Genomic DNA, 23,483 nt, shown 5'->3' with positions numbered 1-23,483 from the left:
GTGCTTCAGTAGAAGAGATTAGATATAAGGAAAATCTGGCCTTTTGTACAAAGCAGTTAACATGATCAATATCATATTTGCTTACAATTAAATAGGGACCTAGAAATTAGTGTGGTAGTACTTGAGACTGGTCTCGTCTTGGAATCCACCACATTTTTAGTCGGTCTTGTCTCAGACAAAGACTCGGGATTTTATTTCAAGACGAGTCAAGACCACAACTGTGGGGATTTCACTAAATTGCCCGTGCATTGTCTGATATATTTGCTAACATCATTACTGTGATTGGATGTAAAATTTCCTGCTTCAAATGCAACCAATAAAATGACTCGTTGCTAATTTGAAATTTTCTTCCCGTTAATGGCTGTCACTCCTCCCCCACCCCCTTCACACACACTGGTCTGGTTCTAATCTTGACTTGGTCTCACCCTGCCTTGGTCTTGACTTGATCTCAGCCCCTCAAAGTCTCAGTCTTGACCTTGACACACTTTTGGTCTTGGCCACGACTTGGTCTTGGTTTAGGTCGTCTTGACAACAACACCGGGGAAGCTATGGCCTAAAGGTTACAGAAGCAGCTTTGGGACCAAAGGGTCACTGGTTTGATTCCCTGGACCAGCTGGAATGGCTGAAGTTCCCTTGAGCAAGGCACCTAACCCCCAAGTGCTCCCCAGGCTGCTCTGGGTTTGTTGTATGTCACGCTAAATGCCTGTAATGTAATGTAACACTCATAGAAATGGTACAGAATCTTGAGCATTAACTATTTCAAGATACTGAAACTCTACTTTCTGTTTTAAATATTTCAATATTCTAAAAGCTTCTCTTTATTTTAAAATTTTAAATAAATTTTTAAAAAAGAACAGATTTTCAGTGTTCAAAGAACTTTCGGCTGCTCCTGTTAGGGGTCCCCACAGCAGATCTATTCTACACATTTGATTTGGCATAGGTTTTACACTGGGTGCCCTTCCTGACACAACCCTTGCTCTGGCTTGTGCAACCCCAGTAACTGGGTATTTTACCTAATCTACATGTTTTTGAACTGTGGGGGAAACCGGAGCACCTGGAGGAAACCCATGCAAACACGGGGAGAACATGCAAACTCCACACAGAGAGGAGTTGGTCGTGAGGCTCCAAACCAGAACCTTCTTGCTGTGAGTGTCAGGCGACAGTGCTAACCACTGCACCACCCTGCCTCCCAAGCTTTTCAAACAACAATAGACAGGATTATAGCCAGACTATGAATCATTTTTGAATCATTCCAGGCTAAGAATAATTTTGAATCATAGCCAGGCTATGATTCAATTTTGGCTATGGTTGTTCAAGCTGTTCAAAGAACAACCATAGCCAAAATTGAATCATGGCCTGGACAGACCAAAACTGAATTTCCCTCACCAAGAACACCATCCTGACAGTGAAGCATGGTGATGGTAGTATCATGTAATGGATAAGCTTTTCATCAACAGGGACTAGGATACTAGGGCAGAAATTAATCTTCAAACAGGACAATTACCAAATAGTGCCAAAGCTACACAGAATTATCCATTCAAAGTCCACACTTCAAAAAAGTACATGATAATAAAAAAAACAATAAACACAAGAATAACACATAAATGAAAGACTTTAATACAAAATCAGTATATAGCATTTAATATATCAGGTTATGTACATAATTAAAAAATCTTCATGGATCCACTCATCCTCACTGTCTTCTTCCACAAGAGGTTGTATGAGATGGTTTAATTGATCGATTAATCCATGCAGCACATGCTGATCCTCCTGACACTGAACTGAAACCTGCAACACAATATGAGATATGACACATACTAAACACTGACATGCCACATAGTTCTGAGAATGACAGATACACAGTACACATAAAAAATGGTCTCATACACAACTCAGATTGAGTTCAGCTATTCTCAGATGTAACTAGCCTGTGTGAGGTAAAGTCCATGTGAGTGTCTGATTTGTATTTAATGTTTAGACACCTAGCCAGTATACTAGTGCATCTAAAAAAAATTAGAATACCATGAAAAAGTTCCTTTTTTCATAATTTAATTCAAAAAGGTAAACTTTCATATATTCTATATTCATTACATGTAAAGTGAAATATTTAAAGCCTTTTTTGTTTTAATTTTGATGGTTATTGCTTATAGCTCATGAAAATCAGAAATCCAGTATCTCAAATTATTAGAATATTCCCTAAGATCAATTAAAAAAAAAAGGATTTACAATACAGAAATGTCCAACTTATGAAAAGTATATTCATTTATACACTCAATACTTGGTTGGGGCTCCTTTACCATGAATTACTGTATCAGTGCGGTGTGGCATGGAGGTGATCAGTCTGTGGCACTGCTGAGGTGTTATTGAAGCCCAGGTTGTTTTGATAGTGGCCTTCAGCATATCTGTATTTTTGGGTCGGGTGTTTCTCATCTTCCTCTTGACAATACACCATAGATTCTCTATGGGGTTCAGGTCAGGCAAGTTGGCTGGCCAATCAAACACAGTAATATCATGGTCAGCAAACTATTTGGTAGTAGTTTTGGCACTGTGGGTAGGTGCTAAGTCCTGCTGGAAAAGGAAATCAGCATCTCCAAAAAGCTCGTCAGCAGATGGAAGCATGAAGTGCTCTAAAATCTCCTGGTAGATGGCTGTGTTGACTTTGGACTTGATAATATACAGTGGACCAACACCAGCAGATGACATGGCACCCCAAATCATCACAGGCTGTGGAAACTTCACACTGGGCTTCAAGCACCTTGGATTCTGTGCCTCTCCACTCTTCCTCCAGACTCTAGAACCGTGATTTCCAAATTAAATGCAAAATGTACTTTCATCCACACCACTCATCCATATCTGTCCATTTCTGTTCAATTCAATTCCATTTGGTCTCCTAAATACTTATTCCTTGCAAGGCTGAAAGCTGCTCCGAGATAACAACCATTTTGTGGTTAAAGTTCTGAATGTCCACAGTCCGAGTGCCGACAGCTTTGCCCACTGCTCAATCATATCGGGCAGCTTTGTGGGGCTTTGAACAGCTGTCACTGTTGTCTAATTTCCTCGATATACCAGGGCAATGCCTAATCCAATCAGCAAAAGTCTGGTAATCATGGTTCCGAATAGTTAGATATCTCCAATGTCCTCCATAGATGTTCCAGCAGGACAGGTGGGTTCCCCCGAACCCAGAAACTGTGTCAATTTCATTAGGAGACCAGTTTATCAAATCCATGCTTTTTTAGTTTAGAAATTCAATGCGGAGAGAGTCTCTCAAAAAAAAAAGTATAGGCAGACGAGACGAAACAAAGAGCACAAGCAGGAAAAAAAGGAGAGGAGAGGAGAGCAGAGAAATGAAACCACCTTCCGTGAGAGCATGGAGAAGAAGAATCATAAGGAATCATTTTCACACATGAATTGGCCACCACAGAGTCCCAACCTTAACCCCATTGAGAATCTTTGGGATGTGCTGGAGAAGACTTTACAGAGAGGATTGACTCTCCAGTCATCAAGACAAGATCTCGGTGAAAAATTAGTGCAACTCTGGATGGAAATAAATGTTGTGATGTTATATAAGGTTGTTGAAACAGGTGAAGGTCACAGTGAATGTGTGGCGTAATGAAAGCTAAAGGTGGTCCAGTGAAATATTCGAGTATATGACCTTTTTATTGGCCAGGCAGTGTAGCTCACGTTAAGCTTTGCTAGCCAGTAAACTTAATGTTAGGTCGATATGCAACATTAGCAAGGTTAGAGCAGTCAGGTGAAAAATGAGGCACATAAGCTGAAGATTAATCTTCATACAACAATCTAGCTAGACAACCTCTGTTATTTGCCTCAGTTTATGTTCTGCAAATTGTAATAGTTTTATGGTTCTTGCTTTCTATCTGTACTAGAACATTAAAAACAAAAGTTAAGCACCTCAGATTCATTTCTGTAATTATTTTAAAAGTTTTAAAATATTTCAGGTCCCTCATACCTAATTCCCATGCTTATGAGGTTGGGGTTTTTATGTTATAACATGTGCATTGTAAGCTTTCACAAAACATCTTCCTGCATTACCCTTGGTGATATATTATCTTGATGATGCTCTGAGCTTCGATGGCCATATGGTAGACTCTGTGAACTGCTCTCAAATATGACGCATCCATGTTGGCCCTCTGGATTCTCCTGACATTGAATAGGAGCCTGAAGGAACATGATCAAAATGAAAATAAATCTGGATTTATGTGTGTTCAGTCAGATCGGTATTACAAATGCACTTCATTAAATATAAACACACTAACAATTAATATATAATGATTGCATAGGACAACCCCAATTCCAAAAAAGTTGGGACACCGTGTAAAACATAAATAAAAACAGAATGTGAAGATTTGCAAATCATGGAAACCCTATATTTCATTGAAAATAATACAAAGACAACATATCAAATTTTTAAACTGATAAATTTTATTGTTTTTTAAAAAATATATGCTTGTTTTGAATTTGATGTCAGCAACACATTTCAGAAAAGTTGGGACAAGGGCAATAAAAACCGAGAATGTTGTGTAATGCTAAAAAAAATCATTTGGTTCATTGGCAACAGGTCAGTAACACGATTGGGTATAAAAAGAGCATCCCAGAGAGGTGGAGTCTCTCAGAAGTAAAGATGGGGAGGGGTTCACTACTCTGTGAAAGACTGCATGGGCAAACAGTGCAATAATTTAAGAATAACGTTCCTCAATTTTAAATTACAAATTTGGGGATCACATCATGTATGGTACATAATATCATTAAAAGATTCAGAGAATCTGGAGAAATCTCTGTATGCAAAAAACAAGGCTGAAAACTGACATTGGATGCCTGTGATCTTCAGGCCCTCAGGCGACACTGTATTAAAAGCAGACACGTGTCTGTAATGGAAATCACTGTATGGGCTCAGGAACACTTCAGGAAACCATCGTCTGTGAAAACAGTTCATTACTGCATCCACTAATGCAAGTTAAAACCATATATAAACAATATCCAGAAACACCGCCACCTTCTCTGGGCCCGAGCTCTTTTACGACGGACTGAGGCAAGGTGGAAAATTATCCCAAGGTCTGATGAATCAAAAGTAGAAATTCTTTTTAGAAATCATGGACACCACATCCTCCAGGCTAAAGAGGAGAGGGACCATCCAGCTTGTTACCAGTGCACAGTTCAAAAGCCAGCATCTGTGATGGTATGAGGGGGCATTAGTGCACATGACATGGGTAGCTTGTACATCTGGGAAGGCCTCATTAATGCTGAATGATATACATATTTTTCAGAGTAATATGCTGCCATCCAGACAAAATCTTTTTCAGGGAAGGCCTTCCTTCTTTCAGCAAGACAATGCCAAACCCCTTTCATATTAAAACTACATGGCTCTGTCGTGAAAGAGTCTGGGTGCTAAACTGGCCTGCCTGCAGTCCAGACCTGTCTCCCATTTAAAACATTTGCGCACTATGAAGCGCAAAATACAACAAAGGCGATCCCGAACTGTTGAGCAACTGAAATTGTATATCAGGCAAGAATGGGACAACATTTCTCTTTCAAAACTACAGCAATTGGTCTCCTCAGTTCACAAATGTTTACAGAGTGTTGTTAAAAGTAGAGGTGATACAAATGTCCCTGTCCCAACCTTTTTGAAATGTGTTGCTGACATCAAATATAAAATACTAAAATAAATAATAATAATTCTCAGCTTCAACATTTGTTATGTTGTCTTTGTACTATTTTCAATTAAATATAGGGATTCCATGATTTGCAAATTATCTCATTCTGTTTTTATAGTTACAGTTTACACAGCGTCCCAACTTTTTTTGAACTGGGGTTGTAAATACAAAGTAAAGATTTTAGATCTTAAAGGTTAGGAGACAATCTTTTGTCATTTTGTGTCTCTTAAAATACAGAAATCAGGCAATAAATAAAGATACCCTAATAAACTAGATGCTACGTTGATTTTAAAGATGGTTTCTTGCATTACCCTCAGTGATTCAGGATGGACTGGGTTTTGATGGCCATCGTCCTCGATGTTGGCATCCAACAGAGGTCGTCTGTATGATCTGTCCTCAAATATGACGCATCCATTTTGGCCCCTTGGATTTTCCACACATTGAATAGGTGCCTGAAGGAATGTGATCAAAATCATGTGTGTTCAGTCAGACTTCACTGACAAGAAATACATAATTGCTGTTTTAACTTTCATTTTAAATGCTAAGTTTATCTTAAAGATGGTTTCCTGCATTACCCTCAGTGATTCAAGGTGGACCGAGTTTTGATGGCTATGGTCTTCAATGTCGGCATCCAACGGAGATAGTCTGTATGATCTGTCCTCAAATATGACGCATCCATTTTGGCCCCTTGGATTTTCCTCAGATTGAATCGGAGCCTGAAATAATCAAAATGAGAATAAATCTGGATTCCGGTGTCTATATGTCAGAGTAGTTTTGGAGACAGTATTTCAGAAAGGAGTGTTTGTTCAAATAGAGTAACAGGACAATATGTAAAGATTCCCTACTAAACAGGAGGAGGAGGTTGGATATGAATGACTGTAGCGAGGATGGTTGCAGTTTTAAAGGATGATAAAATACGGGGGGGAAATGATAAATCAAAATAAGTCTATATTCCTTTGAAGCAATTTTACAACTTAATATTCACATTCAGTGATAATTTTACCCTTAAATGCTGAGTTAAAAGTATATTCAACTTAATTTCCAAGTATAAACCATCAGATGGCAGTACTATCACATACAAATCTTAATGTTTTCAATCAACATGGCAGGACGTGGGTACGTAAAATGGCGCCTCACCACCTGCTTCTGATATCAAATACTCATGGTCAAGACTAACTGAATGCCAGCCTCAGAGAATTCCCAACATCTCATATATTTTAGTTTATAACTACATTCAATTTCAATCAGTTCACAACATAGTCTCAGATTCCCAGAATGTCTGTCCATTCGCGGGTTACCAATGACTCATACTGTTTTCGAAATAATGGGCCTCAGAAATAATAAAGCAAATATAAAAAGATGTCTCTTTACACGTGTAAAGTAATAATTGGCATAGATTTGAAGAAAAAACTTGCTTTTCAGAGCTAAATCTCATGGTTAATCCTCATTAGACTGTTGAAAACCTCGTGTACTATAATACCGGCTCGCAACACAACAAATCCGAGTCTGTTTTCACACTTAGAGTCTGATTATTTACACCAGTTTGGCAAATATTGTGTCAAACGTGGCACAGGACTTACATATAAAACAAATACACTGATTTTCCTTATTATAATTAATATATTAGTACAGTAAATAATTCTGCCTGGATAGGCAGGCCTTGGTAAACACACTCTGTTTAGAGACAATAAACAAAAATCAAATATAGAAAAATAATAACTGAAATATGAAAAATAATATGAAATAATAACAAATATTTACAATATGTCTATAAATATTCTCAATCAAACTCATCTCATTATCTCTAGCCACTTTATCCTGTTCTACAGGGTCGCAGGCGAGCTGGAGCCTATCCCAGCTGACTACGGGCGAAAGGCGGGGTACACCCTGGACAAGTCGTCAGGTCATCACAGGGCTGACACATAGACAACCATTCACACCTACGGTCAATTTAGAGCCACCAGTTAACCTAACCTGCATGCCTTTGGACTGTGGGGGAAACCGGAGCACCCGGAGGAAACCCATGCGGACACGGGGAGAACATGCAAACTCCGCATAGAAAGGCCCTAGCCGGCCACGGGGCTCGAACCCGGACCTTCTTGCTGTGAGGCGACAGCGCTAACCACTACACCACCGTGCCGCCCTCAATCAAACTATTATTATATATTCAAAATAAGAAAGTAACTAGCACATAGGCTTAGATGCTAAGCTAAAATGCATATATTTATGTACTGTACGTATGCTAAGCTAAAAATATATATTTACTTACTCTTTGAATTTCAAATTAAATCTGATACCTGGAAGTCAAAAAGTACATGAATTGAATAAAATTTACATCAACTAGTATTGAATAAATATTTATAATACCATATCATCGATTCGTTACTCAAACGGAAAACTTATACCCGAGGCCTGGATTCGTTGTGCCAATCTCACGTGACTGAAAGAATCTCGTGACATACCCAGGCGTCATACGTTCACGTGACAGATTAATTTTTCACTGGAAATGTGCAATAAACTAAATATAGATGACTTACAGATATTTAGTCGATTTGTACCTCATCATTTTGATGACACTATTAAACATTATTAACCCTCTATGGTAGGCAATATGATCGCAATCGGTAAAAAAATATTTGTAATGGTAACACCTTGCCATAGAGGGTTAAAAACATCATAAACCTGCCCAATTAATCTTATATTAAAGATGACTGGATATCTACAGGGGTATTTTTCAGATAATGTCTGATCAAACTTATCACCTTACCTTGAATTCCTTTTTCGAACCTTGCACAGCTGATCCTGTAATGAATCAGAGTTGATTTTCTCTTAATCCGTGTTTTTAAACAAATAATCCATTATGTCATAAAGATGTCGAGATGTCTTGTTACAGGAAGAAAAAAAAATCTACAAAAATCATCAGCTATATGAACTGATAACATAATTCCAAAAACTAACGACATTTTTTGTTCTCCTCAGACGATATGTAAAGCAAGATGTAAAATATGAACATGTACGAAAGTGCATCCTGGTTTCAGTCTGATTCCAGTCAGGCTTGTTTTAACGCCCCTGAGGTGTGGCTAGAGATGACAACACAGCAAGAATTCAATTTGAACATATCCTGGAACCACTGTATAACATCAACCTGGACAACATGACTGATTATATAATATATAAGAGAATTAAAAGTGAATTTTGTGTTTAATAGACAATATTCATCAACTTTGAGCTCATGTTGGTCATGGACTGTTGGTTCCAAAGATAAAGGGTAGACTAATGAAAATATCTAGTGTTTGTGTTACACTAGATAAAGTGGGTTAGTACTGATGAAATACAACATTTAAAAAAATTATATTAAAAAATCGCAAGCCAACCCCATCAGTAGTTTCCAGACATATGATGATGATGTATCATCTCATCTCATTATCTCTAGCCGTAGTCAGCTGGGATAGGCTCCAGCTTGCCTGATGATGTATCATTTACATAAAAAAAAAGACTGTCTTAGCAATAACTAGTGTTGTAGTCAAGACCACCTAAACCAAGACTTTAAGATTATTTTATACCACAAGTTTGCTGTGGGCGGCACGGTGGTGTAGTGGTTAGCGCTGCCGCCTCACAGCAAGAAGGTCCTGGGTTTGAGCCCCGGGGCCGGCGAGGGCCTTTCTGTGTGGAGTTTGCATGTTGTCCGTGTGGGTTTCCTCCGGGTGCTCCGGTTTCCCCCACAGTCCAAAGACATGCAGGTTAGGTTAACTGGTGACTCTAAATTGACCGTAGGTGTGAATGTGAATGGTTGTCTATGTGTCAGCCCTGTGATGACCTGGCGACTTGTCCAGGGTGTACCCCGCCTTTCGCCCGTAGTCAGCTGGGATAGGCTCCTGCGACCCTGTAGAAGGATAAAGCGGCTTGAGATAATGAGATGAGAAGTTTGCTGTTTAGGGCATCAGAATGTGATAGGATCTCTGTCTCTGTAGCTATGGTTATCTTATTTTGATGGCAAGGCCTTGGTTCATGAGGGCCAGACTGTGGAATGTACCTTTTGTTAGGTCAGGCTGTGAAATGTTCCTTTGTTAGCAAGTTTAGAAAGATAGTGCTCTTTCATTTCAATATTTTATAAGCCTGGCATACACACACAATTGAATTACTTGCTACAATTATTTTTCTGAGATCATGGTGAAACTATTGTATTATTTAGCATGAATTTCTGATCTTATAATTAGGAGGTATTTTAACACTAAATTCCATTAAGCTGAGCCTTGGTACAATTTGAGTTTGAATGTTTAGAGGATCTTGTCAAGTCAAGTTTATTTGTATCGCGCTTTTAACAATAAACATTGTCGCAAAGCAGCTTTACAGAATTTGAATGACTTAAAACATGAGCTAATTTTATCCCTAATCTATCCCCAATGAGCAAGCCTGTGTGTGTGTGTGTGTGTGTGTGTGTGTGTGTGTGTGTGTGTGTGTGTGTGTGTGTGTGTGATTGCTATCATTCTAAGGGCATTTCGCGTCAGAGCCGGCCCGTGGCATAGGCAATATAGGCAAATGCTAAGGGCGCTGCGTCCATCCAGGGGCGCAGAAACGGGGGGAGAAAAATTATGACTTCCACTATTCTGAAAAAGAGTCAGCATTATAATGTCTTAGCCTAATTTAATTGTACAGCAAAGCATGTAGTCAGGGTGCGATTTGTCAAAAAAGCGGGGTGGGGTGTGGTGGTGGTTGTTAATCATGAAACAATAAGCGCTCAACAGTAGTTCGCCCTCAAGTGCGCATCTGCGGCTATTCTCTGTTTTGGCCATGTAATAGCCTAAGTGTTGTTGGCTAAAGAGTGTTTTTGCATAACGTAGATAACTGACATAGATCTGTTGCTTGTTTTGAATATGACTGCACTTGGAGCAGTCTGTCGGTGTCGTTGAGCAGTCTGGGCTGAAGTAAAGGTCTTTTATGCACCGAACACGTTTCGCAGCGAGATATTCCAATGGTGCCTGGCACGTTTTTTTTTTTTAATAAAACAAAGTTGCTTTGTTGATCTGTGTTCTCATTAAAATGACAGTTTAGCAGCTCATTCAAGCAACCATGTTGCGAAGAGCTTCCTGGAGGAAAATATAATAAACGCGTTGAAAACAAGAAACAATCTCAGTGCGTCAAGCCTGCAGGGAAACGAAACAAGCACTCAGATGTGTTCTCTTTACCAGCACCGGCGATTGCCTATAGCAATCGCCGGCTATGCATTTACGTATTCTTTACTGACAGTGTGAACTTGAGCTGGCGTGGACTCCATACATTTGTGCAAAACCTTATGATCCATTTTACATCAAATCCACCAGCGTGTCGTCTGAATATGTGCTTCAGTAGAAGAGATTAGATATAAGGAAAATCTGGCCTTTTGTACAAAGCAGTTAACATGATCAATATCATATTTGCTTACAATTAAATAGGGACCTAGAAATTAGTGTGGTAGTACTTGAGACTGGTCTCATCTTGGAATCCACCGCATTTTCAGTCGGTCTTGTCTCAGACAAAGACTCGGGATTTTATTTCAAGACGAGTCAAGACCACAACTGTGGGGATTTCACTAAATTGCCCGTGCATTGTCTGATGTATTTGCTAACATCGTTACTGTGATTGGATGTAAAATTTCCTGCTTCTAATGCAACCAATAAAATGACTCGTTGCTAATTTTTCTTCCCGTTAATGGCTGTCACTCCTCCCCCACCCCCTTCACACACACTGGTCTGGTTCTAATCTTGACTTGGTCTCATCCTGCCTTGGTCTTGACTTGATCTCAGCCCCTCAAAGTCTCAGTCTTGACCTTTACACACTTTTGGTCTTGGCCATGACTTGGTCTCGGTTTAGGTCGTCTTGACAACACCACTGGGGACGCTATGGCCTAAAGGTTACAGAAGCAGCTTTGGGACCAAAAGGTCACTGGTTTGATTCCCTGGACCAGCTGGAATGGCTAAAGTTCCCTTGAACAAGGCACCTAACCCCCAAGTGCTCCCCAGGCTGCTCTGGGTTTGTGGTATGTCACGCTAAATGCCTGTAATGTAATGTAACACTCATAGAAATGGTACAGAATCTTGAGCATTAACTATTTCAAGATACTGACCCTCTACTTTCTGTTTTAAATATTTCAAAATTCTAAAAGCTTCTCTTTATTTTCAAATTTTAAATAAATTTTTAAAAAAGAACAGATTTCCAATGTTCAAAGAACTTCTTTCGGCTGCTCCTGTTAGGGGTCCCCACAGCAGATCTATTCTACACATTTGATTTGGCATAGGTTTTACACCGGGTGCCCTTCCTGACGCAACCCTTGCTCTGGCTTGTGCAACCCCAGTAACTGGGTATTTTACCTAATCTACATGTTTTTGAACTGTGGGGGAAACCGGAGCACCTGGAGGAAACCCACGCAAACACGGGGAGAACATGCAAACTCCACAGAGAGAGGAATTGGTCGTGAGGCTCCAAACCAGATCCTTCTTGTTGTGAGTGTCAGGCGACAGTGCTAACCACTGCACCACCCTGCCTCCCAAGCTTTTCAAACAACAATAGACAGGATTATAGCCAGGCGATGAATCATTTTTGAATCATTCCAGGCTAAGAATAATTTTGAATCATAGCCAGGCTATGATTCAATTTTGGCTATGGTTGTTCAAGCTGTTCAAAGAACAACCATAGCCAAAATTGAATCATGGCCTGGACGGACCAAAACTGAATTTCCCTCACCAAGAACACCATCCTGACAGTGAAGCATGGTGATGGTAGTATCATGTAGTGGATAAACTTGGCAGAAATTAATCTTCAAACAGGACAATTACCAAATAGTGCCAAAGCTACACAGAATTATCCATTCAAAGTCCACACTTCAAAAAAGTACATGATAATAAAAAAAAACAATAAACACAAGAATAACACATAAATGAAAGACTTTAATACAAAATCAGTATATAGCATTTAATATATCAGGTTATGTACATAATTAAAAAATCTTCATGGATCCACTCATCCTCACTGTCTTCTTCCACAAGAGGTTGTATGAGATGGTTTAATTGATCGATTAATCCATGCAGCACATGCTGATCCTCCTGACACTGAACTGAAACCTGCAACACAATATGAGATATGACACATACTAAACACTGACATGCCACATAGTTCTGAGAATGACAGATACACAACACATAAAAAATGGTCTTATACACAACTCAGATCGAGTTCAGCTATTCTCAGATGTAACTAGCCTGTGTGAGGTAAAGTCCATGTGAGTGTCTGATTTGTATTTAATGTTTAGACACCTAGTCAGTATACTTTGTAGTTTAACCATGCACTGTTTAACCAGTTTAGATACACTGACTGGCCAAAAAAAGGTCACTATTTGGCTTTAACTAAGCAAATACTTACAGTAAGAGCCTTTGGTTGGATAATTACTGTGGTGTAATTAATGTTTCAGCTGGCAACAATTCTTTTAACCCTTGCTGATGCAGTGAATAGCTTCCCATTTCTTTAATAATCATGTCGGAAAATGTATCCCATGGTCATGGAAAAGATGTTACTGTGTTTCAGAAGGTCAAATCATCAGCCTGCAGCAAGCAAATAATAATAATAATAATAATAATAATAATTATTATTATTATTATTATTATTATTATTATTATTTATTTATTTATTTCTTGAGCACATTCCATGTAAATCTCAATGCTCTTACAAAATATAGATAATATGATACATAAAAATACATCATATTAAAATACATATTCACTGTATCTAAAAATATCCATCAACAATGTTGAATGGTTATCTTTGATTAAACAAGTAAGTTTTTAGTTTTTTCTTGAAAGTTTCACAGGAGGGTGCTTCGTGTATCTCCAATGGAATAGCATTCCATAGTCTGGGGGCACAAGTATAGAATGCTTGTGCTCCATAGCTGTTGTTCTTGAATTGAGGACTTGACAAGCGCAAATGATCCTTGCTTGAACGCAGCATTCGTCTTGGTTGGTGGAGCCTCAAGAGATCATTTAGGTACTTTGGTGGGGAGCCATTGACAGTCTTGTAAGTCACCAGAAGTATTTTGAAGATAATACGCTTGTGAATAGGGAGCCAGTGAAGATCATGGAGAACAGGAGTAATGTGGTCAGATTTCCTCGGCATGGTTAGAATATGTGCAGCGCAGTTCTGGATCTGTTGGAGTTTGTTGATTTGTTTGTCAGGAAGGCCATAGAGAAGACTGTTACAGTAATCAAGTTTAGAAGTTACAAATGCATGGATAAATCTTTCAGCATTGCACTGGTCCAAAAACTTTCTAATAGTGCCAATGCATCTAAGGGCAAATGAAGCAGACTTGCATATACTGTTTATTTGAGACACCATAGTGAAGTTGTTGTCAAACATTATACCAAGATCATGCACTTCAGAAGTCATCTTGATCTTTGTTCCGTTCATCACAATTGACTCGATTGGATGATTTTGTAGGTGACGAGAAGAGAAGTGCACAACTTCAGTCTTAAAACTGTTACAAACTAGTTTGTTATTAAATATCCAGTTAGTGACATCCTGAATACAACATTCCAGTTTGCCAATGCAAGGTAGATAGTTGGACCTTTTCACCACAAGATAAATTTGGGTGTCATCATCATAAAACATTGGCTGTAGACCATGCACACAAATGATATACTCAATGGGTGCAACATACAAGGAAAATAGCAAAGGACCCAGAACAGAACCTTGAGGGACACCATACTCTAACACAAATGGCTCAGATTTGGAGTTATTGATCACTGTTAATTGAAAGTGCATAAAAACCCAAGAAGACCCAAGAAAACAACTAAAGAGATTTCTGAAATGACTGGAATTGGGTTAAGAACTGACCAATGCATTATAAAACCTGGAAGGATAGTGGTGAACTATCAATTTCCCAGAAGAAATGTGGTCACAAAAAATCTTGACTGAAAAGCTTCATGAAGACAAATCGACAGTAAAACTCATGACTGTGTTTAAAAGTGAAAGTGAGAGCATTTTCTCACACACACAATGTGGCGAGAACTCACAGGATTGGGACTAAACAGCTGTGTGGCCATAAGAAAACCACTTCTTAGTGAGACTAATCAGGAGAAAAGGCTTTAATTTGCTAAGGAGCATAAAGATTAGACTCTAGAGCAATGGAAAAAGGTCATGTGGTTTGATAAGGCCAGATTGACCCTGTTCCAGAGTGATGGGTGTGTCAGGGTAAGAAGGGAAGCACATGAAGCAATGCATCCATCATGCATAATGGCCGCTGTACAAGCCTCTGGAGTTAGTGTTATGAACTGGAGTTGATTCAGTTGGTCAGGTCGAGGCTCAGCAACGTTATGGGGCAATAAAATGAAGTCAGCTGACGACCTTAATGTAATGAATAACCAGGTTATCAGATCAGTGTTAGGGCTCAGACTGTGAAAGAGTGGTTCAGGAATCATGAATGAATGAATGAATGAATGAATGAATGAATCCTTTATTGTCACTGTTACCAGTGAAATTGACCATCAACCTGTCCTTACAGAGGGGGAACAGGACAGGAAGACAGGGATAAAAGAAAAAGAAACACAATAGTAACATGCGGAAAGATGAGGAAAAAAGATCACCCCCCCCCCCCCCCCCCCCACTATGCTCCTATCAGGAGTACAGTGTGGGAGCATTTAAAAACCTCCGCACAAGCACACAAGTACACTTTAAAACATGGGACTTGAGGGGGGGAAAGGGGGGAAGGAGGGGCAATCAGGGGTGGGGGGAAAGGGGTAAGGGGGTAGGAGGGGAGGGGAGGAGGTAGAGGTAACCCAGCGCAAGCAAGCAACCGTCCGCTCCTGCAGCCATGCAAGCGGCGCTGGTCACGCACCCGCTTGTCACACTGGGGGTGAAAAACGGCGACCGTGGAAAATTGGGGAAGGAATGCGAAGAATGTGAGAGTGTCTCCCAGCAGTGACCTTCTGGGGGAAATGTTGGTCCAGCAATGGCCTTGATCGAGGCCGGTGCTGTTCAGGGAGCCGAATGTCGATAAGATAGAGATTGTTTGGTCTTTCGAACAGACGCAGTCTTTACACATCCACACCACTCGTCCATATCTGTCCATTTCTGTTCAATTCAATTCCATTTGGTCTCCTAAATACTTATTCCTTGCAAGGCTGAAAGCTGCTCCAAGATAACAACCATTTTGTGGTTAAAGTTCTGAATGTCCACAGTCCGAGTGCCGACAGCTTTGCCCACTGCTCAATCATATCGGGCAGCTTTGTGGGGCTTTGAACAGCTGTCACTGTTGTCTGATTTCCTCGATATACCAGGGCAATGCCTAATCCAATCAGCAAAGGTCTGGTAATCATGGTTCCGAATAGTTAGATATCTCCAATGTCCTCCATAGATGTTCCGGCAGGACAGGTGGATTCCCCCGAACCCAGAAACTGTGTCAATTTCGTTAGGAGACCAGTTTATCAAATCCATGCTTTTTTAGTTTAGAAATTCAATGCGGAGAGAGTCTCTCAAAAAAGAAAGTATAGGCAGACGAGACGAAACAAAGAGCGCAAGCAGGAAAAAAAGGAGAGGAGAGGAGAGGAGAGCAGAGAAATGCAACCGCCTTCCGTGAGAGCACGGAGAAGAAGAATCATAAGGAATCATTTTCACACATGAATTGGCCACCACAGAGTCCCAACCTTAACCCCACTGAGAATCTTTGGGATGTGCTGGAGAAGACTTTACAGAGAGGATTGACTCTCCAGTCATCAAGACAAAATCTCGGTGAAAAATTAGTGCAACTCTGGATGGAAATAAATGTTGTGATGTTATATAAGGTTGTTGAAACAGGTGAAGGTCACAGTGAATGTGTGGCGTAATGAAAGCTAAAGGTGGTCCAGTGAAATATTCGAGTATGTGACCTTTTTATTGGCCAGGCAGTGTAGCTCACGTTAAGCTTTGCTAGCCAGTAAACTTAATGTTAGGTCGATATGCAACATTAGCAAGGTTAGAGCAGTCAGGTGAAAAATGAGGTACATAAGCTGAAGATTAATCTTCATACAACAATCTAGCTAGACAACCTCTGTTATTTGCCTCAGTTTATGTTCTGCAAATTGTAATATTTTTATGGTTCTTGCTTTCTATCTCTACTAGAACATTAAAAACAAAAGTTAAGCACCTCAGATTCATTTCTGTAATTATTTTAAAAGTTTTAAAATATTTCAGGTCCCCCATACCTAATTCCCATGCTTATGAGGTTGGGGTTTTTATGTTATAACATGTGCATTGTAAGCTTTCACAAAACATCTTTCTGCATTACCCTTGGTGATATATTATCTTGATGATGCTCTGAGCTTCGATGGCCATATGGTAGACTCTGTGAACTGCTCTCAAATATGACGCATCCATGTTGGCCCTCTGGATTTTCCTGACATTGAATAGGAGCCTGAAGGAACATGATCAAAATGAAAACAAATCTGGATTTATGTGTGTTCAGTCAGATCGGTATTACAAATGCACTTCATTAAATATCCACAAATGCAAGTTAAAACCATATATAAACAATATCCAGAAACACCGCCACCTTCTCTGGGCCCGAGCTCTTTTACGACGGACTGAGGCAAGGTAGAAAATTATCCCAAGGTCTGATGAATCAAAAGTAGAAATTCTTTTTAGAAATCATGGACACCACATCCTCCAGGCTAAAGAGGAGAGGGACCATCCAGCTTGTTACCAGTGCACAGTTCAAAAGCCAGCATCTGTGATGGTATGAGGGGGCATTAGTGCACATGACATGGGTAGCTTGTACATCTGGGAAGGCATCATTAATGCTGAATGATATACATATTTTTCAGAGTAATATGTTGCCATCCAGACAAAATCTTTTTCAGGGTAGACCTTCCTTTTTTCAGCAAGACAATGCCAAATCCCTTTCATATTAATACTACATGGCTCTGTCGTAAAAGAGTCTGGGTGCTAAACTGGCCTGCCTGCAGTCCAGACCTGTCTCCCATTTAAAACATTTGCGCACTATGAAGCGCAAAATACAACAAAGGCGATCCCGAACTGTTGAGCAACTGAAATTGTATATCAGGCAAGAATGGGACAACATTTCTCTTTCAAAACTACAGCAATTGGTCTCCTCAGTTCACAAATGTTTACAGAGTGTTGTTAAAAGTAGAGGTGATGCAAACACGCCCCTGTCCCAACCTTTTTGAAATGTGTTGCTGACATCAAATATAAAATATTAAAATAAATAATAATAATTCTCATCCACGGGCACAGATGGGGGGGGGGGGACGGGGGGGGGGATTCGTCCCACCCAGATTTAAATTCACCTCGTTCGGTCCCCCCCACTTATAGGGAGGAAAAAACGTCTATGCTGTCTTTCTTTGCATAAGGCAAACCTCACGGAAAAATCAAAAGACTAATTACCATTCGGTTTATTGAGGTGCACAGCAGTACATACATAGTTGCAACTGCGCAGACTGCACAGGTTGCAAGCTCGAGCTTGGTTGCTATGGTTACCCACAACAAGTTTGACAGGCATATCGGGGACAGCTCCTCCTAGTTCAGGACCCCAACACGGCATGATGAAGGGTGCCAAAAGGCAGAAAACGATTGCATCGTTTTTTCAAAAAAAAAAAAAACGACTGTAAGTAAACTGTGCCTTACTTTATCATATCACCTTGCAATTTTTTGATAGTCTGTTCAAAGTAATGTCGTAGTGAAAGTAAAATCGTACGGAGTAGAGATGCCTTTCTGGTAGCCTCCTTCTTTCGGTGGTAGCCTGTAGATACAGTGCTCAGAAGGCAGTTTTAATGTTTAATCTGGCGTTCCCTGCCATAATTTCAGCGAGCATATTGTTTCATAAGGAAACTTTTGAAGAGTTGTTGACTGACTGCCGCTCACGCAACACACAGGCATAGTTAGAAAGTCAGGATGCACTGGTTTACACTTTACACACACACACGTAGCCCAGCCTCTCGCTATGTTTAACAGTTGGAACTTAGCGGTTTTAAAACTAGTTTTGCAGTTTTGCAATTTCTGTGCGTGATGATAATGTGTAAACTTTGGATTTCCATAGGCTATGTTAAAATGTTATCATTGTCCTGGCCTGCAGGTAGTTCCTGGTGATGGCAGTGAGGGAGGTGAAATAACATGTATACACACTACCGTTCAAAAGTTTGGGGTCACCCAGACAATTTTGTGTTTTCCATGAAAAGTCACACTTTTATTTCCCACCATAAGTTATAAAATGAATAGAAAATATAGTCAAGACATTTTTCTGGCCATTTTGAGTATTTAATCGACCCCACAAATGTGATGCTCCAGAAACTCAATCTGCTCAAAGGAAGGTCAGTTTTATAGCTTCTCTAAAGAGCTAAACTGTTTTCAGCTGTGCTAACATGATTGTACAAGGGTTTTCTAATCATCCATTAGCCTTCTGAGGCAATGAGCAAACACATTGTACCATTAGAACACTGGAGTGAGAGTTGCTGGAAATGGGCCTCTATACACCTATGGAGATATTGCACCAAAAACCAGACATTTGCAGCTAGAATAGTCATTTACCACATTAGCAATGTATAGAGTGTATTTCTGATTAGTATAAAGTGATCTTCATTGAAAAGAACAGTGCTTTTCTTTCAAAAATAAGGACATTTCAAAGTGACCCCAAACTTTTGAACAGTAGTGTGTGTGTATATATATATATATATATATATATATATATATATATATATATATATATATATATATATATATTAGTGCTGTCAAAAATGTCGCGTTATTAACGCGTTAACTTGACTCAATTTTAACGGCGATAATTTTTTTATCGCGAGATTAACGCTCTGTGACATGATGCCACGCCCCGCACAGCCAGAGTCCTCTGCCCTCCCCCGAAGAGCCACAGTGCTCGGCTTAGGTTTCGTTTTCCCATCGGCGGCTCCAGCCCCACTTTGCAGTGGCTGTGACAAGACGTGTTATGCTCTGCAATAAAAAAAAAAAATAAAACATTGGTACAACCAGTGTTCGAACTATGCCGATATTTTCGGGGGGGGGGTCCCTTATTTTCCCTTGGGGGGGTGCTTGCGCTTGTCTCAGAGCGCGGCTCTCCATCGCGCGCTCACTTCGGATATGCAAATGCTTCCCGTTACACACGATTGCTATGTCAATAAACATCATTTTGCCAATATTTTAGAGACCCCCCAACATTTCCCAAATCATGTTTTCAAGGGATCTCATGTCTGTTTCAGGGGATCTCGGATCCCCCGAGTACCCCCGTAGTTCGAACGGTGAGCAAGCCCATTCACTTTTTTATACTGATAAGAGAATTACAATGGTTTTTCATGTGACAAAAATGTGCGATTAAATTGCGATTAATTGCGAGTTAACTATGACAGTCGCGACATTAATCGCGATTAAATATTTTAATCGCTTGACAGCACTAATATATATATATATATATATATATATATATATATATATATATATATATATATATATACACACACACACACACACATATATATATATATATATATATATATATATATATATATATATATATATATATATATATATATACACACACAAAATGGAATCATTTGCTGACAGCTCAGTCCCCCCAGTTCAAAAATCCTATCTGCGCCCCTGTTCTCAGCTTCAACATTTGTTATGTTGTCTTTGTACTATTTTCAATTAAATATAGGGATTCCATGATTTGCAAATTATCTCATTCTGTTTTTATAGTTACAGTTTACACAGCGTCCCAACTATTTTTGAACTGGGGTTGTAAATACAAAGTAAATATTTTAGATCTTAAAGGTTAGGAGACAATCTTTTGTCATTTTGTGTCTCTTAAAATTCAGAAATCAGGCAATAAATAAAGATACCCTAATAAACTAGATGCTACGTTGATTTTAAAGATGGTTTCTTGCGTTACCCTCAGTGATTCAGGATGGACTGGGTTTTGATGGCCATCGTCCTCGATGTTGGCATCCAACAGAGGTCGTCTGTATGATCTGTCCTCAAATATGACGCATCCATTTTGGCCCCTTGGATTTTCCACACATTGAATAGGTGCCTGAAGGAACGTGATCAAAATCATGTGTGTTCAGTCAGACTTCACTGACAAGAAATACATAATTGCTGTTTTAACTTTCACTTTAAATGCTAAGTTTATCTTAAAGATGGTTTCCTGCATTACCCTCAGTGATTCAAGGTGGACTGAGTTTTGATGGCTATGGTCCTCAATGTCGCCATCCAACAGAGATAGTCTGTATGATCTGTCCTCAAATATGATCCATCCATTTTGGCCCCTTGGATTTTCCTCAGATTGAATCGGAGCCTGAAATAATCAAAATGAGAATAAATCTGGATTCCGGTGTCTATATGTCAGAGTAGTTTTGGAGACAGTATTTCAGAAAGGAGTGTTTGTTCAAATAGAGTAACAGGACAATATGTAAAGATTCCCTACTAAACAGGAGGAGGAGGTTGGATATGAATGACTGTAGTAGAGGATGGTTGCAGTTTTAAAGGATGATAAAATACGGGGGGGAAAATGATAAATCAAAATAAATCTATATTCCTTTGAAACAATTTTACAACTTAACATTCACATTCAGTGATAATTTTACCATTAAATGTTGAGTTAAAAGTATATTCAACTTAATTTCTAAGTATAAACCATCAGATGGCAGTACTATCACATACAAATCTTAATGTTTTCAATCAACATGGCAGGACATGGGTACGTAAAATGGCGCCTCACCACCTGCTTCTGATATCAAATACTCATGGTCAAGACTAACTGAATGCCAGCCTCAGAGAATTCCCAACATCTCATATTTTAGTTTATAACTACATTCAATTTCAATCAGTTCACAACATAGTTTCAGATTCCCGGAATGTCTGTCACATTCGCGGGTTACCAATGACTCATACTGTTTTCGAAATAATGGGCCTCAGAAATAATAAAGCAAATATAAAAAGATGTCGCTTTACACATGTAAAGTAATAATTGGCATAGATTTGAAGAAAAAACTTGCTTTTCAGAGCTAAATCTCATGGTTAATCCTCATTAGACTGTTGAAAACCTCGTGTACTATAATACTGGCTCGCAACACAACAAATCCGAGTCTGTTTTCACACTTAGAGTCTGATTATTTACACCAGTTTGGCAAATATTGTGTCAAACCTGGCACAGGACTTACATATAAAACAAATACACTGATTTTCCTTATTATAATTAATATATTAGTACAATAAATTATTCTGCCTGGATAGGCAGGCCTTGGTAAACACACTCTGTTTAGAGACAATAAATTAAAATCAAATATAGAAAAATAATAACTGAAATATGAAAAATAATATGAAATAATAACAAATATTTACAGTATGTCTATAAATATTCTCAATCAAACTATTTATTATATATACAAAATAAGAAAGTAACTAGCACATAGGCTTAGATGCTAAGCTAAAATACATATATTTATGTACTGTACATATGCTAAGCTAAAAATATATATTTACGTACTCTTTGAATTTCAAATTAAATCTGATACCTGGAAGTCAAAAAGTACATGTATTGAATAAAATTTACATCAACTAGTATTGAATAAATATTTATAATACCATATCATCGATTCGTTACTCTAACAGAAAACTTATAACCGAGTCCTGGATTCGTGGTGCCAATCTCACATGACTGAAAGAATCTCGTGACATACCCAGGCATCATACGTTCATGTCACAGATTAATTTTTCACTGTAAATGTGCAATAAACTAAATATAGCTGACTTACAGATATTTAGTCGATTTGTACCTCATCATTTTGACGACACTATTAAACATTATTAACCCTCTATGGTAGGCAATATGATCGCAATCGGTAAAAAAATATTTGTAATGGTAACACCGTGCCATAGAGGGTTAAAAACGTCATAAACCTGCCCAAATAATCTTATATTAAAGATGACTGGATATCTACAGGGGTATTTTTCAGATAATGTCTGATCAAGCTTATCACTTTACCTTGAATCCCCTTTTCGAACCTTGCACAGCTGATCCTGTAATGAATCAGAGTTAATTTTCTCTTAATCCGTGTTTTTAAACAAATAATCCATTATGTCATAAAGATGTCGAGATGTCTTGTTCCAGGAAGAAAAAAAAACATCTGCAAAAATCATCAGATAAATGAACTGATGACATAATTCCAAAAACTAACGACATTTTTTGTTCTCCTCAGACGATATGTAAAGCACGATGTAAAATGTGAACATGTACAAAAGAACATCCTGGTTTCAGTCTGATTCCAGTCAGGCTTGTTTTAACGCCCCTGAGGTGTGGCTAGAGATGACAACACAGCAAGAATTTAATTTGAATATATCCTGGAACCACTGTATAACATCAACCTGGACAACATGACTGATTATATAATATATAAGAGAATTAAAAGTGAATTTTGTGTTTAATAGACAATATTCATCAACTTTGAGCTCATGTTGGTCATGGACTGTTGGTTCCAGAGATAAAGGGTAGACTAATGAAAATGTCTAGTGTTTGTATAACACTAGATAAAGTGGGCTAGTACTGAAGAAATACAACATTTAAAAAAATATATTAAAAAATCGTAATCCAACCCCATCAGTAGTTTCCAGACATATGATGATGATGATGATGATGATGATGATGATGTGTCGTTTACATAAAAAAAGACTGTCTTAGTAATAACTAGTGTTGTAGTCAAGACCACCTAAACCAAGACTTTAAGATTATTTTATACCTCAAGTTTGCTCTTTAGGGCATCACAATGTGATAGGATCTCTGTTTCTGTAGCT

At 38.8% G+C, this 23,483-nt stretch overlaps 2 long non-coding RNA genes across 3 annotated transcripts; both read right to left on the bottom strand.

The window, feature by feature from the left end:
- Positions 1-1,594: 1,594 nt before the first annotated feature.
- On the bottom strand, positions 1,595-8,645 carry LOC132870138 (uncharacterized). Of its 2 annotated transcripts, XR_009651061.1 has the most exons (5): positions 8,437-8,645; positions 6,245-6,385; positions 5,981-6,121; positions 4,051-4,176; positions 1,595-1,788 (listed from the first exon to the last, which is right to left on the bottom strand). It is a non-coding gene; the product is annotated as an uncharacterized LOC132870138 (long non-coding RNA). The 2 variants fall into 2 exon arrangements; XR_009651060.1 differs by having other exon boundaries at positions 1,595-4,176.
- Positions 8,646-12,572: 3,927 nt separating this feature from the next.
- On the bottom strand, positions 12,573-22,909 carry LOC132869884 (uncharacterized). Its single transcript, XR_009651016.1, has 5 exons — positions 22,678-22,909; positions 20,848-20,988; positions 20,584-20,724; positions 16,957-17,082; positions 12,573-12,766 (listed from the first exon to the last, which is right to left on the bottom strand). It is a non-coding gene; the product is annotated as an uncharacterized LOC132869884 (long non-coding RNA).
- Between the last annotated feature and the right edge of the window lie 574 nt (positions 22,910-23,483).

This window comes from Neoarius graeffei, chromosome 21 (genome assembly GCF_027579695.1).
Source record: "Neoarius graeffei isolate fNeoGra1 chromosome 21, fNeoGra1.pri, whole genome shotgun sequence".
NCBI classification, from domain to species: Eukaryota; Metazoa; Chordata; class Actinopteri; order Siluriformes; family Ariidae; genus Neoarius; species Neoarius graeffei.
The sequence above is the reverse complement of the archived record's forward strand: the minus strand, read 5'-3'. Positions and strand labels throughout refer to the sequence as shown.